General features: G+C 46.0%; 1 protein-coding gene across 1 annotated transcript in view; it reads right to left on the bottom strand.

The window, feature by feature from the left end:
• The window catches only part of DNAH7 (dynein axonemal heavy chain 7), a 1,092,938-nt gene that overhangs the window by 1,010,846 nt on the left and 57,348 nt on the right, over positions 1 to 24,744 (bottom strand). The window lies entirely within an intron of this gene.

Genomic DNA, 24,744 nt, shown 5'->3' with positions numbered 1-24,744 from the left:
CAAAAGGTTGACAGGGTCAAATGGTCAACAATTAAAAGGTTAACCGGGTCAAAAGGTTGACAGTCAAAAGGTTGACAAGGTCAAAAGGCCGACAGTCAGAAAGTCCATAGGGCAGTGGTTTCCAAACTTTTTTGAATCACGGCGCTCTAGAATATCAGATTTTTTTTCACAGCACCCCTAGGCCAAAAATGTCTTATTGAGAAATTTTGAAATAAATATTACATTAAGTAGATCGCGTTTATATGTCATCCTTAGGCTCAGTTGTGTGGTGAGGGACAAGATTTGCTTCTGTTTGGCCACATATTTTATGACTGGCAGCCACCAGCACTGGTTTTGCCTATTATATTGACCATGAATAATTTGAATTGGTCCTGGACCACCAACCCAGGTCACCCCTGCAAGTGTCCCAAGGCACCCCAGGGAGCCACGGCACACAGTTTGGGAACCTCTGCCATAGGGTCACAAGGTTGGCACACTAAACATTTTTGGGGTGTTTTGTGTTTTTAAACTTTTTACCTCAATTTTTTTTAAATGCATCCCCCAACAAGGGCTAACTTCGCTTGCCACGCTTCGTGCGCAGTGGTTCAATCCGCTTCGCTCGCCACAAGATTACTAATGGTGATAGTTTGTGACATGGATAGTCAATTTTATGAAATGCGGCCCCTCGCGGGCTCGCTTCGCTTGCCACGCTTCGGGCTTACTAACGGTAATAGTTTGTGACATGGATAGTAATTGCAGCAAAAGTTGTAAAAATGTTAAACAAAAAAAAAAGTGACCCTCTCAAAATAATGCATGTCGACCATTGGTGGACGACCTATAGGCTGTAGACCTTTTTAGTGTAGATCTATAAACCGGATACCAATGGGTGCAATGTGTGTAGTGCACACGGGCCCCTGGGTCTGGGGGGGCCCCACACCAAACATGCTGCACCCATATTTTAATACTTACCTTTCCGGAGTTCTGCATTGGGCACAGTAGCCGATACAGAAATCACACCCAAAATGGCCACTGCGCATGCGCAGCACTGTAGTGGCTCTTAGGGCTAGCGTTTTGTTAGCTTTTACTTACTCTTTCTGTTCAAAATGAAATACAATGCAATGTTGGAAAACTTCATTGACAATCGTGCATATATTGTATAAATGTAAATGATCTCAGTGTATTAATGCCTCACTGGTCTGATAAAACCTGTGGGTTAGAGAACACCATTTTAGATTTGCGAACAGTTTCCACTGCTGGATTCAGTATTCACTATTTTTTATTGTGTTTTGCCAGCTCTTGTGGAATGTGGTGCAAGCAAAATCTGATCAAGTCATTGTGGCATTTTGATGCAATCTGTTTCAATTGCTGGTCCTAAAGATAGCGTAAATGCTGGGTTTTTGTGGTTGGTATACACTGAGCCCAGAGAACAGCACTGTGGAGTTTTTCATGAAAGGTAAAAATATCACTAAATCCAGCGAAGGCATCTATTTTTTCAAATTTAAAGGTCCTCCTTGTTTACCAAGGTGAAAGTCTCCTTTGTGACCTGGCAATGTTGTGTCATACATGGGTAGTAAATAGGCATTTGCAGGAGAGGTTTGCAGTTGCCCGGAAACCCCCTTCCCCACAGCCTGGCCAGCTGCCACTAAATGCAGTATAAACTGCAGAAATTAGCTAATGCAGTGTTTCCCAAACTTTTTTGATTCACAGCGCCCTAGAGTATTAGAATTTTTTTCACAGCACCCCTAGGCCAAAAGTTTCTTATTGTGAAATTTAAAAAGGAATATTAAATTGAGTAAACTGTGTTTATATATCATCCTTAGGTTCAATTGTGTGGGGAGGGACAAGATTTGCTTCTGTTTGTCCACATATTTTATGATTTGAGAGTCACCTGCACTGGTTTTGCCTATTACATTGACCATAAATAGTTTGAATTGGTCCTCGACCACCAAACCAGGGCACCCCTGCAAGTGTCCCAAAGCACCCCAGGGTGCCACTGCACACAGTTTGAGAACCACTGAGCTAATGCATATGCCCAGTGGCAGCAGGTTTACCTAACAAGACTGCTGTGTATGTGTCTGTGAATCAGAGTGCTCAGTCATAACACCAGAGAGAGAATCTAGTAAGTGGCAGAGCGTGATCATTGGGCCTGCATATGTCTGAAGCAGTGACGTGTGGTGAGGTGAGGCAGAGCCTTTCCTGTCATATTAACATACTGACTGCACAAAAGCCACAGGTAAGATATTTATAATTATAGGAAGTCAATTAAGAGGTGAACTTTTGGGGCGTGGGACTCCTTGGATTACTGTGGCTGGGCCACTTAAGGGGCACCAACATCTTATATTTATTTTTAATGCCTATATCACTGTGTTTGTTTTTTATTTATATAACATTTTTCACTTTTGAACAATTTTTAACATTGATCAGCTAACCTCACCTTTTTAACACTCTGATACTTCACTTCCATCCTCTTTCTAACACTCAGCTGCTACTTTCACTTACCTTACACTCTCTTTTTCACTGCTATCCTTTGTGTGGTGCCCTGGGTGGATTTGGCTGGAGTGGTTTGGGGGTGCTCTGCGCCCCAGAGTCGAACCACTAAAATGTTAGGGACCTGCCCGATGAGGTCACCTTGACGATTGGTGGGCAGGCTCAGACTATTGGCCAATTTTATGCCAAGAACCTTGGATGTGATGTATGGTTTAGTTAATTACAATTTCAATGGTTGTATGGTTCACCTGCTCTCTTGTTTCTATGTTGTAATACTAACGTATACGCCAGTTTTGACTATATAAAGTATATGAAAAATGCAAAGCATATATTAGAAAGGGAGAGTTATGGTAGACTTACCTTTGTTAACTCTCTTTATTCGAGGTCCATTGAGTCCACAGGGGAGACAAAGGGGTAGAGGAGGTGGAAAAAGACCGGACACCAAACAGTTAAGTTTTTAGGTATCCCAAGATGCTCCGGTGCTTCACCCCTATATCCCGCCTACATGCTAGGGTAGATCAGTTTTGTCATAAAGCCCAAGGCAGGAGTAGGATAGGAGAAAAGGAAGATATGCTACACACAAGAACATAATCTCACAGACAAGAGAAGGGACCTTGTGACCAAGACAAGAAACCCACAGGAGCCAGGTGCTGCAGGGTGGGTACCCTGTGGACCCCATGGACCTTGAAGAAAGAGTTAACGAAGGTAAGTTTACCATGACTCTCCCTTTTTTCCACAAGGGAGACAATGGGGATGTCCCAAAGCAGATGTTCAATACAGGCGATGCTCCAGAGCAGATAGGAAAATCTGGCATCCAAATGAAGAATCCTGGAAAGCGAATGTCTCAAAGGCATAGAACCTGAGAAAGGTGTGGACAGAAGACCACGTGGCTGCCTTGCACAATTGTTCGGCGGATGCACAGTGGCGTGCTGCCTACGAAGGACCCACAGAGTGAGAAGAATGAACAGAGACTGTAGCCGGCACAGGAAGGTCAGCCTGCGCATACACCTGTGAGATAGTCATGCAAAGCCATCTGGCCAGAGTTTGTCAGCTGGCCAGCCCCTCTTGTGCAATCCGTAGAGGACAAAGAGGGAATCAGATTTCCTGTTGAAACTGGTCTATTGGGAGACTCTGTAGATCAGAAAACCAATGACACCTGGGCCATGCTGGAGCTACCAAAAGTATGATGCAGCCTTCTTACTTGAAATTCCAAAGAACACGTGGAAGAAGGGAGACGGGAGGAAAGATGTGCAGCAGATGGAAGTTCCACCTCACAGCCAAGGCATCCACGAAGACTGCTTTGGGATCTTTTTCCTGGATCCGTGCACTGGAACCTTGTGGTTGTGTCGAGAGGCTATGAGGTCCACATCCAGTTGGCCCCACTTGTGCACCAGGAGCAGGAGGACCTCTGGGTGTAGACACCACTCGTTGGCATGTACGTCTTGCCGGCTGAGGAAGCTACCCTGTTACCAGGCTTTCTAGTGATAAGTGCGGATACACATCAGAACAATGTTTTTTCCACCCAAAGCACTGTCCGATCCGGTTTGCGACCGCACGATATAGCGGTAGATCCCGCATTTACCTGCATGCCGTCATTAGTGGGGTCGTCCCATCTTACGTGTAGTACAGATGGAACAACCCGGCTGACGACGCACATGATTGATCATACACACTGAGCGATACGAATACTGATTTGTGTCGGAATAATAGATTGTCCAATTTGTCGCCTAATGCATAACCAGCCTTGTTACCCCAACACCCCGCTCATCTCACTTTATATGGCACATGATTATGAGCGATACTCTCCGCGTAAAAGTGGGGGAATGCAATGACTTGCTTACACAGAGAAGCAGCCGGTAGTCAGAGAGGGTGAAAAGAGGCCCCTTTGGGAGACTGCCTACTAGGCCAATTCTTATAGGTGGATCATAGCGCAATGCCTCTTATGCAAGTCAGTAAAGTCATCTCCCATACATGCATAGATGTGGGCCAGCAACTATGAAATAGGTCTGCAGTGAAACAGGTAAGCCTGTGCAATCCAATATTTAAGCATTTCAACTGGTATAGTCTTTCTCAAGGCAGATAATGGATTGCCAGGAACTCCAAATACCAAATTTCATCCGTCCTACTTCTCTTGCAATTAACAAAACATGCAATAATAAGAATTTACTTACCGATAATTCTATTTCTCGGAGTCCGTAGTGGATGCTGGGGTTCCTGAAAGGACCATGGGGAATAGCGGCTCCGCAGGAGACAGGGCACAAAAAGTAAAGCTTTAGGATCAGGTGGTGTGCACTGGCTCCTCCCCCTATGACCCTCCTCCAAGCCTCAGTTAGGTACTGTGCCCGGACGAGCGTACACAATAAGGAAGGATTTATGAATCCCCGGTAAGACTCATACCAGCCACACCAATCACACTGTACAACCTGTGATCTGAACCCAGTTAACAGTATGATAACAGCGGAGCATCTGAAAAGATGGCTCACAACAATAATAACCCGATTTTTGTAACTATGTACAAGTAATGCAGATAATCCGCACTTGGGATGGGCGCCCAGCATCCACTACGGACTCCGAGAAATAGAATTATCGGTAAGTAAATTCTTATTTTCTCTATCGTCCTAGTGGATGCTGGGGTTCCTGAAAGGACCATGGGGATTATACCAAAGCTCCCAAACGGGCGGGAGAGTGCGGATGACTCTGCAGCACCGAATGAGAGAACTCCAGGTCCTCCTTAGCCAGGGTATCAAATTTGTAGGATTTTACAAACGTGTTTGCCCCTGACTAAATAACCGCTCGGCAAAGTTGTAAAGCCGAGACCCCTCGGGCAGCCGCCCAAGATGAGCCCACCTTCCTTGTGGAATGGGCATTTACATATTTTGGCTGTGGCAGGCCTGCCACAGAATGTGCAAGCTGAATTGTATTACACATCCAACTAGCAAAAGTCTGCTTAAAAGCAAGAGCACCCAGTTTGTTGGGTGCATACAGGATAACAGCAAGTCAGTTTTCCTGACTCCAGCCGTCCTGGAACCTATATTTTCAGGGCCCTGACCACATCTAGCAACTTGGAGTCCTCCAAGTCCCTAGTAGGCGCAAGACACCACAATAAGCTGGTTCAGGTGAAACACTGACACCACCTTAGGGAGAGAACTGGGGACGAGTCCGCAGCTCTGCCCTGTCCGAATGGACAAACAGATATGGGCTTTTTTGAGAAAAAAACCACCAATTTGACACTCGCCTGGTCCAGGCCAGGTCCAAGAGCATGTTCACTTTTCATGTGAGATGCTTCAAATCCACAGATTTGACTGGTTTTAAACCAATGTGTTTTGAGGAATCCCAGAACTACGTTGAGATTCCACAGTGCCACTGGAGGCACAAAAGGGGGTTGTATATGCAATACTCCCTTGACAAACTTCTGGACTTCAGGAAATGAAGCCACTTCTTTCTGGAAGAAAAATCGACAGGGCCGAAATTTGAACCTTAATGGACCCCAATTTGAGGCTCATAGACACTCCTGTTTGCAAGAAATGCAGGAATCGACCGAGTTGAAATTTCTTCGTGGGGCCTTCCTGGCCTCACACCACGCAACATATTTTCGCCACATGTGGTGATAATGTTGTGCGGTCACCTCCTTTCTGGCTTTGACCAGGGTAGGAATGACCTCTTCCTGAATGCCTTTTCCCTTAGGATCCGGCGTTCCACCGCCATGCCGTCAAACGCAGCTGCGGTAAGTCTTGGAACAGACATGGTACTTGCTGAAACAAGTCCCTTCTTAGCGGCAGAGGCCATAAGTCCTCTGTGAGCATCTCTTGAAGTTCCGGGTACCAAGTCCTTCTTGGCCAATCCGGAGCCATGAGTATAGTTCTTACTCCTCTACGTCTTATAATTCTCAGTACCTTAGGTATGAAAAGCAGAGGATGGAACACATACACCGACTGGTACACCCACGGTGTTACCAGAACGTCCACAGCTATTGCCTGAGGGTCTCTTAACCTGGCGCAATACCTGTCCCGTTTTTTGTTCAGACGGGACGCCATCATGTCCACCTTTGGTAATTCCCAACGGTTTACAATTATGTGGAAAACTTCCCCATGAAGTTCCCACTCTGCCGGGTGGAGGTCGTGCCTACTGAGGAAGTCTGCTTCCCAGTTTCCATTCCCGGAATGAAACACTGCTGACAGTGCTATCACATGATTTTCCGCCCAGCGAAAAGTCCTTGCAGTTTTTGCCACTGCCCTCCTGCTTCTTGTGCCGCCCTGTCTATTTACGTGGGCGACTGCCGTGATGTTTTATCCCACTGGATCAATACCGGCTGACCTTGAAGCAGAGGTCTTGCTAAGCTTAGAGCATTATAAATTTACCCTTAGCTATATTTATGTGGAGAAAAATCTCCAGACTTGATCACACTCCCTGGAAATTTTTTCCTTGTGTGACTGCTCCCCAGCCTCTCGGGCTGGCCTCCGTGGTCACCAACATCCAAAACTGAATGCCGAATCTGCGGCCCTCTAGAAGATGAGCACTCTGTAACCACCACAGGAGAGACACCCTTGTCCTTGGATATAGGGTTATCCGCTGATGCATCTGAAGATGCGATCCGGACCATTTGTCCAGCAGATCCCACTGAAAAGTTCTTGCATGAAATCTGCCGACTGGAATTGCTTCGAAGGAAGTCACCATTTTTTTACCATGGCCCTTGTGCAATGATGCACTGATTTTAGGAGGTTCCTGACTAGCTCGGATAACTCCCTGGCTTTCTCTTCCGGGAGAAACACCTTTTTCTGGACTGTGTCCAGAATCATCCCTAAGCACAGGAGACTTGTTGTCGGGATCAGCTGCGATTTTGGAATCTTTAGAATCCACCCCTGCTGTTGTAACAGTATCCGAGATAGTGCTACTCCGACCTCCAACTGTTCCCTGGACTTTGCCCTTATCAGGAGATCGTCCAAGTAAGGGATAATTAAGACGCCTTTTCTTCGAAGAAGAACCATCATTTCGGCCATTACCTTGGTAAAGACCCGGGGTGCCGTAGACAATCCAAACGGCAGCGTCTGAAACTGATAGTGACAGTTCTGTACCACGAACCTGAGGTACCCTTAGTGATAAGGGCAAATTTGGGACATGGAGGTAAGCCTCCCTGATGTCTCGGGACACCAGATAGTCCCCTTCTTCCCGGTTCGTTATCACTGCTCTGAGTGACTCCATCTTGATTTGAACCTTTGTAAGTGTTCAAATTTTTTTAGATTTAGAATAGGTCTCACCTAGCCTTCTGGCTTCAGTACCACAATATAGTGTGGAATAATACCCCTTTTCTTGTTGTAGGAGGGGTAATTTAATTATCACCTGCTGGGAATACAGCTCGTGAATTTTTTTCCCATACTGCCTCCTTGTCGGAGGGAGACCTTGGTAAAGCAGCCTTCAGGAGCCTGCGCAGGGGAAACGTCTCGACATTCCAAACTGTACCCCTGGGATACTACTTGTAGGATCCAGGGGTCCTGTACGGTCTCAGCGTCATGCTGAGAGCTTGTCAGAAGGGTTGGAACGCTTATGTTCCTGGGAATGGGCTGCCTGCTGCAGTCTTCTTCCCTTTCCTCTATCCCTGGGCAGATATGACTCTTATAGGGACGAAAGGACTGAAGCTGAAAAGACGGTGTCTTTTTCTGCAGAGATGTGACTTAGGGTAAAAACGGTGGATTTTCCAGCAGTTGCCGTGGCCACCAGGTCCGATGGACCGACCCCAAATAACTCCTCTTCCTTTATACGGCAATACACCTTTGTGCCGTTTGGAATCTGCATCACCTGACCACTGTCGTGTCCATAAACATCTTCTGGCAGATATGGACATCGCACTTACTCTTGATGCCAGAGTGCAAATATCCCTCTGTGCATCTCGCATATATAGAAATACATCCTTTAAATGCTCTATAGTCAATAAAATACTGTCCCTGTCAAGGGTATCAATATTTTTAGTCAGGGAATCCGACCAAGCCACCCCAGCTCTGCACATCCAGGCTGAGGCGATCGCTGGTCGCAGTATAACACCAGTATGTGTGTATATACTTTTTATGATATTTTTCCAGCCTCCTGTCAGCTGGCTCCTTGAGGACGGCCCTATCTATAGACGGTACCGCCACTTGTTCTGATAAGCGTGTGAGCGCCTTATCCACCCTAAGGGGTGTTTCCCAACGCGCCCTAACTTCTGGCGGGAAAGGGTATACCGCCCATATTTTCTATCGGGGGGAACCCACGCATCATCACACACTTCATTTAATTTATCTGATTCAGGAAAAACTACGGTAGTTTTTTCACATCCCACATAATACCCTCTTTTGTGGTACTTGTAGTATCAGAAATATGTAACACCTCCTTCATTGCCCTTAACGTGTGGCCCTAATAAGGAATACGTTTTTTTAAAACCCCTGACGGTGTTTTTGAGACGTCTGGACCGGTACTAATTGTTTGTCGGCCGTCTCATGTCGTCAACCGACCTTGGCGCGTGTTGACATTATCACGTAATTCCCTAAATAAGCCATCCATTCCGGTGTCGACTCCCTAGAGAGTGACATCACCATTACAGGCAATTGCTCTGCCTCCTCACCAACATCGTCCTCATACATGTCGACACACACGTACCGACACACAGCACACACACAGGGAATGCTCTGATAGAGGACAGGACCTACTAGCCCTTTGGAGAGACAGAGGGAGAGTTTGCCAGCACACACCAAAAACGCTATAATTATATAGGGACAACCTTATATAAGTGTTTTCCCTTATAGCATCTTTTTTATATATTTCTAACGCCAAATTAGTGCCCCCCCCTCTCTGTTTTAACCCTGTTTCTGTAGTGCAGTGCAGGGGAGAGCCTGGGAGCCTTCCCTCCAGCCTTTCTGTGAGGGAAAATGGCGCTGTGTGCTGAGGAGATAGGCCCCGCCCCTTTTTCGGCGGCCTCGTCTCCCGCTCTTAACGGATTCTGGCAGGGGTTAAATATCTCCATATAGCCCCCGGAGGCTATATGTGAGGTATTTTTAGCCAAAAAAGGTTTTCATTTGCCTCCCAGGGCGCCCCCCTCCCAGCGCCCTGCACCCTCAGTGACTGCCGTGTGAAGTGTGCTGAGAGGAAAATGGCGCACAGCTGCAGTGCTGTGCGCTACCTTAAGAAGACTGAGGAGTCTTCTGCCGCCGATTCTGGACCTCTTCTCGTTTCAGCATCTGCAAGGGGGCCGGCGGCGAGGCTCCGGTGACCATCCAGGCTGTACCTGTGATCGTCCCTCTGGAGCTAATGTCCAGTAGCCAAGAAGCCAATCCATCCTGCACGCAGGTGAGTTCACTTCTTCTCCCCTAAGTCCCTCGTTGCAGTGATCCTGTTGCCAGCAGGACTCACTGTAAAATAAAAAACCTAAGCTAAACTTTTCTAAGCAGCTCTTTAGGAGAGCCACCTAGATTGCACCCTTCTCGGCCGGGCACAAAAATCTAACTGAGGCTTGGAGGAGGGTCATAGGGGGAGGAGCCAGTGCACACCACCTGATCCTAAAGCTTTACTTTTTGTGCCCTGTCTCCTGCGGAGCCGCTATTCCCCATGGTCCTTTCAGGAACCCCAGCATCCACTAGGACGATAGAGAAAAAGTACACTTCTGAAGGGATGTATACCTATTATATCCCATATAATAATTGGCTAACTGCTCCTCACCTTTTGTTATGTGCACCGGTGGCCACTAGAGGCCACCACACAGACCAAATGAAAATGAAAGTGATCATGCAAGGAGATGTTGCAGCCTGCTGATAATTACGTAAAAACACTGGCCCTCATTCCGAGTTGTTCGCTCGGTATTTTTCATCGCATCGCAGTGAAAATCCGCTTAGTACGCATGCGCAATGTTCGCACTGCGACTGCGCCAAGTAACTTTACTATGATGAAAGTATTTTTACTCACGGCTTTTTCTTCGCTCCGGCGATCGTAATGTGATTGACAGGAAATGGGTGTTACTGGGCGGAAACACGGCGTTTCAGGGGCGTGTGGCTGAAAACGCTACCGTTTCCGGAAAAAACGCAGGAGTGGCCGGAGAAACGGTGGGAGTGCCTGGGCGAACGCTGGGTGTGTTTGTGACGTCAACCAGGAACGACAAGCACTGAAATGATCGCACAGGCAGAGTAAGTCTGGAGCTACTCTGAAACTGCTAACTCGTTTGTAATCGCAATATTGCGCGTACGTCGGTCGCAATTTTAAGAAGCTAAGATTCACTCCCAGTAGGCGGCGGCTTAGCGTGTGTAACTCTGCTACATTCGCCTTGCGAGCGAACAACTCGGAATGAGGGCCACTGATCTGACTGTTTCACACTTGCTGAATATGGAGAGAGGGTGCTGGGGAGAGTGAAGGTAGGGGTAGATTTTTGGTGTGGCAGTTGCCATTTATAACAACCTTTCATATTTAAAATTGACTGGATTTTCTATTTCTTTTAGTATGCCTAGGGGCACAAGCAGCTTCTGCTGATTAAAATGATATGCGGCATGCCTATATTCTGTGTGCGACTGTGACTGTATCTGTATTCGAAATGCTACATTATAGTGATTTCCAGGAATACACTGTAATGTGGCATTTCATATGCACATACAGCCGCAGTCACACACAAAATATAAGCATGCAGCATATTATTTTAATCAGCAGAAGCTGTGTGTGCATCCTAGCCACATACTAATGCAAATAAGACACAATTTCATCAAAGAAAAGCGACCGACGTTAGCAGAGCTGCCAGCTGACTCATAACAGGCATCTCCTGCTGCATGGCGTATTGAGGCAAGATGTATGAGGACACATCTGTATACAAGCAAAAGTCACAGTTTTAGCAGCCATGTGAGTGCTGTGTGCGGGTTGGTTGGTTGTGCAGTAGTGTAAGGGGCATTATGTGTGTCGTGTATAAATGCATTAATAATGTGCGGCAAATGTGTAAGGGGCACTATGTGTGTAATTATTTGTATAAGTGCACTAATAATATGTGGTATATGCGAAAGGGACATTATGTGTATAAGGGCAGTAATAATGTGCGGCATATGTGTAAGGGACATTATGTGTATAAGGGCAATAATAAAGGTTGGCATATTGTTTAAGGTGCATTATGTTTATAAGGACATTAATAATGTGTGTCACATGTATAAGGGGCATTAGGGGTAATTCAGACTTGATCATAGATGTGTTAAATTTAGTACATCTACGATCACTTTCACAGACATGCGGGGGGACGCCCATCACAGGGCTAGTCCGCCCCGCATGTCTGGCTCTGTCCCCCCAGCACAGGTACAAAAGCATTGCACGGCGGTGATGCTTTTCTACCTGAAGAGTGGCTCCCTATCAGCGCAGCTACTGCGCGCTGGCAGGGAGGTACCCGTCAGTCTCTGGGTCGCAGCGGCTTCATGTGAAATCATGCAGGCGCTGCGGCCCGCCCCCTGCACGGTCCAGGCATGCCTGCATTGCCCAGACCGCGCCCCCAAAATGGCGGCACGCCGCCGGCCTGCCCCCTCCCACCCAGCAAATGCCTCTGCTTGTCTATCAGGTAGAGGCGATCGCTGGGCTGAAAACGCACAGCAGCGATCAGGTCTGAATTAGCCCCATTATTGTGTGGTGTATAAATGCATAACTAATGTGTGGCATTATGTGTATAAGGTGTTCTACTGTGTGGCGTAACGTATAGAAAGGACACTACTGTGTGGTCCAATGTGAATAAAGGGCAATATGGTGTGGTGTAATGCGAATAACGAGCAATAATTCAGTGTCATGTAATGTGAATAAGAGGCACTACTGTGATGTGTAATGTTTGTAAGGTGAAGTGGTACTACTGTGTGACGTATAAGGGACACTATCACATGACAATGTGAATAAAGTTGCACTACTGTGTGGTGTAATTTGAATTGGGGGTACTATTGTGTGGCCATGCCCCTTCCCAGCAAGAACACACCCATTTTTGGGCTGTGTGCCGAATGTGCACACTCTTCCTATATAAAATATAGGCGGTAGAAACACCAAAAGTGGACTGCTATGGGTGAGGGGTGATGGTGCTGGGAAAGGGGTGCAGGGTCAGAGGCGAAACTAGTGGCGGTGTTAGGGGGCACAGGCCAAAATCTTGCTTAGGGCATCATATTGGCTAGGGTCGGCTCTGCCTATATCATACCTCCCAACATGACCCTCTCCAGGAGGGTCAGAATGTTCTGTTCCTGGACTTTCCTCTTAATTTATGATTGCCAGCACCTGTATTGAACAGATTAATGGAGAAGAGAGGTTATGGCACAGGTGATGGCAATTATAAATTAAGTGGGAAGCCCAGGAGCAGAGCATTCTGTCCCTCATGGAGTGTGTCATGTTGGGTGGTATGCTATATACAGGGCACATGCCTCCTCCATATACTGCTCCCGCTATATACCACATACTCTGCACCCCCTCCTCCATATACTATGCTGCAACCCTAGGTTACTTGCCATCCCGGGACTCAGCAACCACCGCACGGTCCTGCAGCACTCAGAGTGGAGGCACCGGGGACACGTGTGGTCACTTACCAGCGGAGGGAGAATGTGAATCGGTCCAGCAGGAGGGGGTGAGACTCTCTGGAGGGAGAGCAGTGCGGTGACTGGGAGGAGGAGGTGTCGGCGCTGGGGCTGCAGATGATGCAGGTGAGGATGCGGATAATCGTCTCAACTGCCTTATATATACTGCGCGCCGATGGAGGGGTGGGGTCCTGTGATTGCACCTCCAACAGGCCATACCCAGACCCCTCAGGCCAGCTGCTGGTGGCTACTGGTGTCCTCTACCCCCAGACTGGGCAAGAGCTGTACGGGGACTGGTGAGCTTATAGGTGCCAGTACTGGTCTATATAGTGCAACATCATTATAGCCTGTCTATTACAGATATACAGCATCTATATTTATAAAAGGGCTAATGCTACACCCTTAGCATGACAGAGCTCCAGCTCCCCACAGCATGATTTCCAGAAACCCAGCAGCTTCTGTGTGAGTAGCGACCTTCCCACCATATAATACAGCCCGGGTGTCAGGCTTTTAAGTAGTACATACTTCATAATTTCCAATTGTATATGAAATAAAAATATCCAAAAATAAAGGTCACTTTGTTAATGTTATGCAGACCTTGGCCCTCATTCAGAGTTGTTCGCTCGCTAGCTGCTTTTAGCAGCATTGCAACGCTAGGCCGCCGCCCTCTGGGAGTGTATCTTAGCTTAGCAGAATTGCTAACGAAAGGTTAGCAATTCTGCTATTAAATATTTCCCTGCAGTTTCTGAGTAGCTCCAGACCTACTCCTAGATTGCGATCACTGCAGACTGTTTGGTTTCTGGTTTGACGTCACAAACACGCCCTGCGTTTGGCCAGCCACTCCCCCGTTTCCCCAGCCACTCCTGCGTTATTAGACCGAAACGCGTTGATTATACTACAAGGAGTGTGAGTAGCTATTTTAATTGAATTCATGTGGACTTTGCTTTTTTTACTACAAGTTTTTTGCTGATATTGCAAAAAAAAATTTTTTTTTATTGGAGATTTTTTGTCGTTTATGTGTGTGTTTGTACACTCCTCTGTGGAGCTTGTGGAGCCCAATAAATTTTGAATTTTATGGAAAATTACGACCTGGAATGAACTTATCTGATTGATCGTATAAAAGATACCTTGATGGGAACGGCACTTGTTTTACATATGTGAGTCTTGGTACGCAATATATGAAGATTATCTACATTCTTGTAAAAGATACCTTGATGTGTTTACCACCGATAGTGTTGCTGTGAGTGTTGGGGTACGCCTCTCTCTTTGCATTAATTGGCTATAAGGCCTAATACACCATTCAATGTGTTACTCCAATTAATGTGAGTCTAGCATAAACTACTCCCCCTGCACCTTACATCTGGCATTTTATTAAGAAAATAAGGCATTAGATCTTTATATCAATCAATATATACTACACATTGGTTTTTCTTTCTGCTCCATTTTCTTATGCTCAAAATATTGAGGATATACGGTACAACCTGGAAGATTGAACCATTTGCCAAGAAAACCAAGTAAAAGATACCTTGATAGGATTTATTCCACATCATCAAGAGTGAGTTTGGGTACGCTGTGTACAATTGAATGAAATACTTGAAAGAAACCTTTACATACTTCATACCCCTCTTTTCCCTGTGAGTTATCGGGTACGCTCTATACATAGATGAATTTTCCCCTTTCCATCGGTCTTCACAACGCACTCTAAGGGTGAATAGACACGATATCGGATGGCATAAAGATACCTTTATATGTATATATCCATCTATCACTGAGTGGGGTACGCTGGACCTGGATATCTATATCTGATCAGCCAAAGACTTGTTTTCTAACTCATTTATTGTTGTGAAATACTACACATTGGTTGTTCATTTTTTTTCCGTTTCATATCGAAATTATACAAGTCGCATTCTACTCATCTGGAAGGTTGGACAGAGACATCTGAGTCTGCATATTCAATCAGGAAGGAACGTATAAAAAATACTTTCTTTTCCCTTTTTGTTTGCGCTGTGTATACTAAGAAGGTTCATATTTTGTTGTATCTATTCTTGTCTTTAAATGTGGTGACATTTATTTTGAACCATCAGGTACTATAGCTGCATTGCGCCACTTGAGGCACTTTCCTATTTTTCTCTGTTTCACTCCTGCGTTTTCGTCTGGCACGCCTGCGTTTTTTAGCACACTCCCGGAAAACGCTCAGTTTCCGCCCAGAAACACCCACTTCCTGTCACTCACCGATCAGCAGTTTTGTGTGAAAGTACTTAGAGCGTGAGCCGTGCGGCCCATACGCATGCGCAGAACTGCCGGTTTTTAGCCTGATCGCAATTCTGCTAAAAACGGCAGCGAGCGAACAACTCGGAATGACCACCCTAGAGTGCTGTTGCTCTGCAGGCTCTTTTTAAGTTTGATATAAGGATATAGGGGGCTATTCAGGAGTTATTAGCAAACCAAAAAAGTTAGCAACTGGTCAAAACCATGTGCACTGCAGGTGGGGCAGATGTAACATGTGCAGAGAAATGTAGATTTTGGTGTGGTGTGTTCAAACTGAAATGTAAATTGCAGTGTAAAAATTAAGCAGCCAGTATTTACCCTGCACAGAAACAATGTAACCCACCCAAATCTAAATCTCTCTGCACGTTACATCTGCCCCATCTGCAGTGCAACTAAAATAATAGTAAATGGAGTATACCACTGATCAGTAAAAAAAAAAAAAAATAGCAAAAAATAAAGGGGCAGATGTATTAACCTGGAGATGGCATAAGGAAGTGATAAACCAGTGTTATGTGCAAGGTGATAAAGGCACCAGCCAATCAGATCCTAACTGTTAATTTACATATTGGAGCTGATTGGCTGGTGCCTTTATCACCTTGCACATATCACTGGTTTATCACTTCCTTATGCCTTCTCCAGGTTAATACATCTGCCCCAAAGTTCTCTAATCTGCCACAATATCAGGCGAGCCACTGACACCTATCTAGGTACTTTATCAAAGAGAAAAAGCACCTAACACCTAGATAGGTGCAAAGTGCATCAGAGGCTCCCCTCACACCGCCTATTATTGGGCTGGATAAGAGAACATTGTTTGTGCCTGAAACTGCAATTAACAGGACTTCGCTTGAAGACACCACAGTTGTAGAGCTTAAAGAGCCAGAATGATGGATTTCGGAGCAACCTCACAGCTGGACCAAAGCAGCATTAATTGCTGGACCCCCACAGGGAAAGCAACACTACAGTCTTAGTGGCAGGTGAGATATACTTACTGGGTGGTTATCCAGACTGTTGATCACGGCATTGTAACTGGATTGCTTAGTAAATACAATTAATGCGGACATATGCTGATTGCAGCCACAGTTGGGACTTGTAGTTCTACAGTACAACCTGCTTTTCATACAGGAGTTGTGCACAATAGTTTTCTCTTACGTCCTAGAGGATGCTGGGGACTCCAAAAGGACCATGGGGTATAGACGGGATCCGCAGGAGACATGGGCACTTTAAGACTTTAAATGGGTGTGAACTGGCTCCTCCCTCTATGCCCCTCCTCCAGACCTCAGTTAGATTATGTGCCCAGAGAGACTGGACACTCACAGGGGAGCTCTCCTGAGTTTCTCTGTAAAAAATACTTTTTGTTAAGTTTTTTGTGTTCAGGGAGCACTGCTGGCAACAGGCTCCCTGCAGCGTGGGACTGAGGGGAGAGAAGCAGACCTACTTCTGTGAGTTCAAAGGCTCTGCTTCTTAGGCTACTAGACACCATTAGCTCCAGAGGGTCCGATCACTTGGTGCGCCTAGCTGCTCGTTCCCGAAGCCGCGCCGTCACCCCTCTCACAGAGCCAGAAGTTAGAAGCCGGGTGAGTATTAAGAAGACAAGAAGACTTCAGTGACGGCAGAAGACTTCAGTACGGAGGTACCGCGCAGCGGTCGTGCTGCGCGCCATGCTCCCACACACCGCGGCACTTGCAGGGCGCAGGGGGGGCGCCCTGGGCAGCATGATTACTGAAGTTTTTAGAATAAAACTGGCAAAAATATATATATTGGAAGTGCCTAGGGGCACTAGCTATAGCCCCGCCAGTATAAATAATTTGAATTTGAGCGGGACTACAGTACGCCGGTGAGGGGGCGTGGCTTAACCCTCACAGCTTACCAGCGCCATTTTCTCTTCACAGGATGCAGAGACGCTGGCCCGGACCTCCACACTCCTGCACAAGTAACAGGGTGCAAAACGGGGGGGTCACAGTAAATTGGTGCTATTATCACTTGATAAACACAGCGCAAACAGGTCTGAGGCAGTGTGTTTTTGGTCTCAGTACCGGGACAAGCGCTGGGGTGTGAGCTGGTAAACTCCCTCTGTGTGTCTCTAACAGGCTTTCCGTGGGTCTGTCCCCTACAGCCAGTGTGTTGGTGCGTGTCGGTACGTGTGTGTCGACATGTCTGAGGCTGAGTGCTCCTCCCCAGAGGAGGTTACAGTGGGGGCGGATAAGGCGCCGGGAGTGACTCTGTCGGCACCGACGACTGCTGATTGGGTGGATATGTTGAGTACGTTGAATGCAAATGTGGCGTTATTGACTAAAAGGCTGGATAAATCTGATTCTCAGACCCAAACATGGAGAAAATCCATGGAGGACGCCTTGTCTCAGGTCCAGACCCCCTAAGGGTCACAAAAGCGTTAATTTACCCAGATGGCTGATACTGATGCCGACACGGAGTATTCAGTACATGATTGTGGCAATTAAAGACGTTTTACATATTACAGAAGTGCCTACTATTCCTGATACAAGGGTTTGTTTGTATAAGGGTAAAAAACCTGAGGTGACGTTTCCCCCCTCTCATGAGCTGAACACTCTTTGTGAAAAAGCTTGGGAATCTCCTGACAAAAGGTGGCAGATTCCCAAGAGAATTTTAATGGCATATCCTTTCCCCTCTGAGGACCGGGAAAAGTGGGAGTCATCTCCCAAAGTGGACAAGGCTCTATCAAGACTGTCCAAAAAGGTGGCGCTTCCGTCTTCTGACACGGCTGCCCTAAAGGACCCTGCGGATCGTAAGCAGGAAACTACCTTAAAATCCATTTATGTTACTACGGGTGCGTTGCTCAGACCTGCCGTGGCGTCGGCATGGGTGAGTAGCGGTATTGGTAAATGGGCAGATAACTTGGCATCTGACATGGATACCCTGGATAGGGATAGCATTCTTTTGACTCTCTGTTATATCAGGGATGTTGCAGCTTACCTAAAGGATGCGGCGAGGGATATTGGCCTCTTGGGATCAAGGGCCAATGCCATGGCAGTCTCGGCCAGGAGAGCACTGTGGATTCATCAATGGAAAGCTGATGCCAACTCTAAGAAAGCTATGGAGGCTCTCCCGTATAAAGGTGGTGTCTTGTTTGGTGACGGCCTCGCTGATCTGGTGTCTACGGCTACCGCGGGTAAGTCATCATTTCTTCCTTATGTCCCTGCACAACAGAAAAAGACGCCTCACTATCAGATGCAGTCCTTTCGGCCCAATAAATACAAAAGGACGAGGGTCGTCCTTCCTTGCCTCTAACGGTAGAGGAAGGGGAAAAAGGTCGCCTGCTGTGCCAGGTTCCCAGGAGCAGAAGTCCTCCCTAGCTTCTGCCAAGTCCACCGCATGACGCTGGGGCTCCTCTACGGGAGTCCGTACCGGTGGGGGCACGTCTCCGGCTCTTCAGTCAGGTCTGGTTTCACTCGGGCCTGGATCCTTGGGTGTTGGAAATAGTGTCCCAAGTGTACAAACTGGAGTTTCAAGACGTGCCCCCCCCCCACCGATTTTTCAAATCAGCCTTGCCAGTTTCTCTGCCAGAAAGGGAAGTAGTGTGCGCTGCGATACAAAAGCTGTGTCAACAGCGTGTCATTGTCATGGTACCCCCGTCTCAACGGGGAGAAGGGTTTGTCGTACCAAAGCCGGATGGCTCGGTCAGACCGATCCTGAACCTAAAATACCTCAATCTATATTTGAAAAGTTTCAAGTTCAAGATGGAGTCTCTTCGAGCGGTGATCTCCAATCTGGAAGGGGGAGATTTTATGGCGTCAGTCGACATAAAAGATGCCTACTTACATGTCCCAATATATCCTCCACATCAAGCTTTCCTGAGGTTTGATGTTCAGGATTGTCATTACCAATTTCAGACGTTGCCGTTTGGTCTTTCCAGGGCTCCGAGGGTCTTTACCAAAGTAATGGCGGAAATGATGGTGCTCCTATGCAAGCAGGGTGTCACAATTATCCCGTACTTGGACGATCTCCTGATAAAGGCGAGATCAAAAGAGCAGTTGCTGAAAAACGTTGCGCTCTCCCTGACAGTTCTGCAACAACATGGTTGGATCCTAAATTTTTACCAAAGTCACAGTTGATGCCGACGACACGGCTGTCTTTCTTGGGCATGATCCTGGACACGGAACTGCAGAGAGTGTTTCTCCCAGCGGAAAAAGCTCTGGAAATCCAGAACATGGTCAAGGAGATACTGAAACCGGCAAGAGTGTCGATTCATCAATGCATTCGAGTGTTGGGGAAGATGGTTGCAGCCTACGACGCCATTCCATTTGGCAGGTTTCATGCCCAGGTGTTTCAGTGGGACCTGTTGGACAAGTGGTCCGGGTCTCCCCTGCACATGCACCGGAAAATAAGCCTATCTTCCAGGACCAGAATATCTCTCCTGTGGTGGCTTCAAAGTTCTCACCTCCAAGAGGGACGCAGGTTCGGGATCCAGGATTGGGTCCTGGTGACCACGGATGCAAGCCTCCGGGGTTGGGGAGCGATCACACAGGGAAAAAATTTCCAGGGAAAATGGTCAAGCCAGGAAGCTTGTCTGCACATAAACGTTCTGGAATTAAGAGCCATCTACAACGGCCTTCTACAAGCGGAACACTTTCTTCGAGGTCTACCTGTCTTGATTCAGTCGGACAACGTAACAGCGGTGGCGTACATAAACCGCCAGGGCGGAACAAAGAGCAGAGCAGCGATGGCAGAGGCCACAAAAGTTCTCAGCTGGGCGGAAAAACATGTAAGCGCTCTGTCAGCGGTCTTTCTTCTGGGCGTGGACAACTGGGAAGCAGATTTCCTCAGCAGACACGATCTCCATCCAGGAGAGTGGGGTCTTCATCAAGAGGTTTTTGCAGAAGTGATAAGTCGTTGGGGAATTCCTCAAATAGACATGATGGCATCTCGCCTCAACAAGAAGCTTCAGAGATATTGTTCCAGGTCGAGGGACCCTCAAGCCAGTGCAGTGGACGCCCTGGTAACTCCGTGGGTGTTTCAGTCGGTATATGTGTTCCCTCCACTTCCACTCATTCCAAAAGTGATAAGGATCATAAGAAGAACAAGGGTTCAGGCGATACTCATTGTTCCAGATTGGCCACGGAGAGCCTGGTATCCGGATCTTCAGGAATAGCTCATAGATCCCTGGCCTCTTCCTCTGAGAGAGGATCTGTTACTGCAGGGGCCATGCGTGTTCCAGGACTTACCGCGGTTGTGTTTGACGGCGTGGAGGTTGAACGCCAAATCCTAGCTCGAAAGGTTATTCCCGGGGAAGTCATCCCCACTCTGCTTAAGGCTAGAAAAGAGGTTACGGCGAAGCATTATCACCGTATTTGGAGAAAGTATGTGTCTTGGTGTGAATCCAAGAAGGCTCCTACGGAAGAGTTTCAGCTTGGTCGTTTCCTCCATTTTATTGCAGGCAGGTGTGGATGCAGGCCTAAAATTAGGCTCCATTAAAGTGCAGATTTCGGCCTTATCTATTTTCTTTCAAAAAGAATTGGCCACCTTTCCAGAGGTTCAGACTTTCGTGAAGGGAGTACTGCACATCCAACCTCCGTTTGTGCCACCTGTGGCACCATGGGACCTTGACGTGGTGTTGCAATTTCTTATGTCACATTGGTTTGAACCTTTGCGAAAGGTTGAATTGAAATTTCTCACTTGGAAAGTGGTCATGCTTTTGGCCTTGGCGTCCGCAAGGCGGGTGTCGGAATTAGCGGCTTTGTCTCACAAGAGCCCCTATTTGATCTTCCATGTGGATAGAGCGGAATTGAGAACTCGTCAACAATTTCTGCCAAAGGTGGTTTCTTCGTTTCACATAAACCAACCTATTGTGGTACCTGTGGCTGCGGAAGCCTTGGCTGATTCAAAGTCTCTCGATGTAGTCAGGGCTTTGAAAATTTATGTCGCCAGAACGGCTCAGATTAGGAAATCAGAGGCTCTGTTTGTCCTATATACTCCCAACAAAATTGGGGCTCCTGCTTCCAAGCAGACTATTGCCCGCTGGATCTGTAATACGATTCGGCATGCTCATTCTACGGCTGGATTGCCGTTACCGAAGTCAGTGAAGGCCCATTCTACCAGGAAGGTGGGCTCATCTTGGGCGGCTGCTCGAGGAGTCTCGTTGCTTCAACTTTGCCGAGCAGCTACTTGGTCGGGTTCAAAACCTTTTGCTAAGTTCTACAAGTTTGATACCCTGGCTGATGAGGACCTCATGTTTGCTCAATCGGTGCTGCAGAGTCGTCCGCACTCTCCCGCCCGGTCTGGAGCTTTGGTATAAACCCCACGGTCCTTTTGGAGTCCCCAGCATCCTCTAGGACGTAAGAGAAAATAGGATTTTAATACCTACCAGTAAATCCTTTTCTCCTAGTCCGTAGAGGATGCTGGGCGCCCATCCCTGTGCGGACTGTTTTTGCAGTAGTGTTGATAGTTATTGCGTCTGTTACACAGAGGTTGTGTATCGGTTATGTTCAGCCGGTTGCTGTTTTTGGTTCATGCTGTTAACTGGTATTGCTTAAAAGCCATGTTGTACGGTGTGTTGTGGTGTGAGCTGGTATGTATCTCACTCTTGGTTAACAAACAAATCCTTTTCCTCGAAATGTCCGTCTCCCTGGGCATAGTTCCTACAACTGAGGTCTGGAGGAGGGGCATAGAGGGAGGAGCCAGTTCACACCCATTTAAAGTCTTAAAGTGCCCATGTCTCCTGCAGATCCCGTCTATACCCCATGGTCCTTTTGGAGTCCCCAGCATCCTCTACGGACTAGGAGAAAAGGATTTACCGGTAAGTATTAAAATCCTATTTTTAAGACACAAATTGGAATTTCATGAGACTTCACTTCTTTGCCAGTGTGAGGTTTTTCAAAAGAAAGGGCTTATATGTGATCTATATTATTTTATGTGGTTATTCTAAAAATATATTTTTTTCATGAATTTATATTGTTTCAGATATTAAATTGATGATATTATTTTATATGTCTTGACTTAATCTGTCCTACCAGTGGTTTCACCTTTTTTCCTCTTTTATATAGCACCGTTTCACATATTTATATTTACAGACCGAACAGACAGAGAGGGACTGACAGGCAGCTGGCAGAGTGATGGTATCCCGACATTATATGGATTACACAATATGTGAGATTCAAATCTCCATGAAGTCAGATGGCTGCCCCCCACTGTCACTACAGCACGCCAGGGCTGAAATAAGAAATTGTGAGGCCCAGGACTGCCAGAACAGACAGGGCCACCCACACCTTCTTCCGCTCCCCCTGCAGCCCCACGGTTTACCGTTCCGGGTGCCAATTGCCAGTCCCGAGGGAGGGCCACAGGACATCAAGTGGCGCCACTAAGCACAGCAGTAGATATAGAGCAGCTTTCCGTCAAAGTGACAGGTACCACACCCCTTTCTCTTGGGGAACGCCACCTTTAATATTAAATTATAGTGTTTGATATTAAGTTGATACAGCTTGATATCAAGCTGTATCAAAAGATAATTGCTTTGAAGTTGTAGCACGTCATAGAATTTCTGACAGATAATCAGTGAGTTATTATGTTAAATACAGCACTGTTAATTTTAACATCAGTGCGGATACACATTATGACACAATAAAAAAGATTTCAAGTAACCAAAATGTTTATAGTCTGACATTCCAACTGCTCATATTTCAGACCAGCATATGGATCAATTTAAGGATATATGATATCCTTTAAAAAGATTGGAATGTGAGCACAAATACTGCAAGTCTGACATTCCAACGGCTAATATTTCAGGCCAGCATATGGAACAATTTAAGGATAACGAATATCCTTAAACTACATAGCCTTTTTCTTTTTTATTACGAATTAAACAGCATTTAGAAAATTCTAATTTATATTATACAACAGTGATGGAACATGTTCAGACATGATTCATATATGCATACATATATATGTGTAAAACAAGCTGTACTTTGACATTCTCACACGTTATTTTTTGCAAACATATGTAGAAACAGCGTATTTGGTTTTAAATTGAAGAATATTTAAACAGCTTAACTGTATATTACAACATATATATCGTTGCATACATGCCATATGTTACTGTGTGTTAAATAGCACTAAAAAGTTTATCTTTATTGTGGCCGATCGCTGAACTTTGATTGCAAGCAGACATGACCAGACTTGTCGGTATTACAGCGTGACATGTCCAAACCTGTATATTAACGAAAAAAGATTTACACCAAATACCACATATTACTGTGTATTAAACCGTTTATATCGCTGCCTAACATAGATTACTGTATATTACAGCATATATATCGCGGCATACATGCCATATGTTACTGTGTATTAAACAGTGTGTATATAGCTGCATACAGACCACATATTACAGTGTATTACAATGTGTATAACGCTGCAAGCATACCACATATTACTGTGTATTAAACCATTTATATCGCGGCATACATGCCATATGTTACTGTGTATTAAACAGTGTGTATATCGCTGCATACAGAACATATATTACTGTGTATTACAGAGTGTATAGCACTGTATACAGACCACATATTACAGTGTATTACAACGTGTATAACACTGCAAGCATAACACAAATTACTGTGTATTAAACCGTTTATATCGCGGCATACATGCCATATGTTACTGTGTATTAAACAGTGTGTATATCGCTGCATACAGACCATATATTACTGTGTATTACAGAGTGTATAGCACTGTATACAGACCACATATTACAGTGTATTACAATGTGTATAACGCTGCAAGCATACCACATAATACTGTGTATTAAACCGTTTATATCGCTGCATACAAGCCATATGTTACTGTGTATTAAACAGTGTGTATATCGCAGCATACAGACCATATATTACTGTGTATTACAGAGTGTATAGCACTGTATACAGACCACATATTACTGGGTATTACAACGTGTATAACGCTGCAAGCATACCACATATTACTGTGTATTAAACCGTTTATATAGCTGAGCACCATATATTACTGTATATTACATCGTGACATGTCCAGACCTCATACAGCTCGAGGACTGAAGGTTCACCTCCCCATGTTTTAACAATGATCTAAGAACTAATGACCACAATGAGCCATGAGGTACTACATGCCTCTGTGGCATAACTAGTTAACAAATTGATGGGCAAATTGGAAATGATCTAGGAACTAATGACCACAATGAGCCATGAGGCACTACATGGCTCTGTGGCATAACTAGTTAACAAATTGATGGGCAAATTGGAAATGATCTAGGAACTAATGACCACAATGAGCCATGAGACACTACATGCCTCTGTGGCATAACTAGTTAACAAATTGATGGGCAAATTGGAAATGATCTAGGAACTAATGACCACAATGAGCCATGAGGCACTACATGGCTCTGTGGCATAACTAGTTAACATATTGATGGGCGAATATTAGAATTCTGCCTTTCCATTATCTAGGAACTAATGACCTCAATGAGCCATGAGGCACTACATGCCTC

Source organism: Pseudophryne corroboree, chromosome 7 (genome assembly GCF_028390025.1).
Source record: "Pseudophryne corroboree isolate aPseCor3 chromosome 7, aPseCor3.hap2, whole genome shotgun sequence".
NCBI lineage: Eukaryota > Metazoa > Chordata > Amphibia > Anura > Myobatrachidae > Pseudophryne > Pseudophryne corroboree.
The sequence above is the reverse complement of the archived record's forward strand: the minus strand, read 5'-3'. Positions and strand labels throughout refer to the sequence as shown.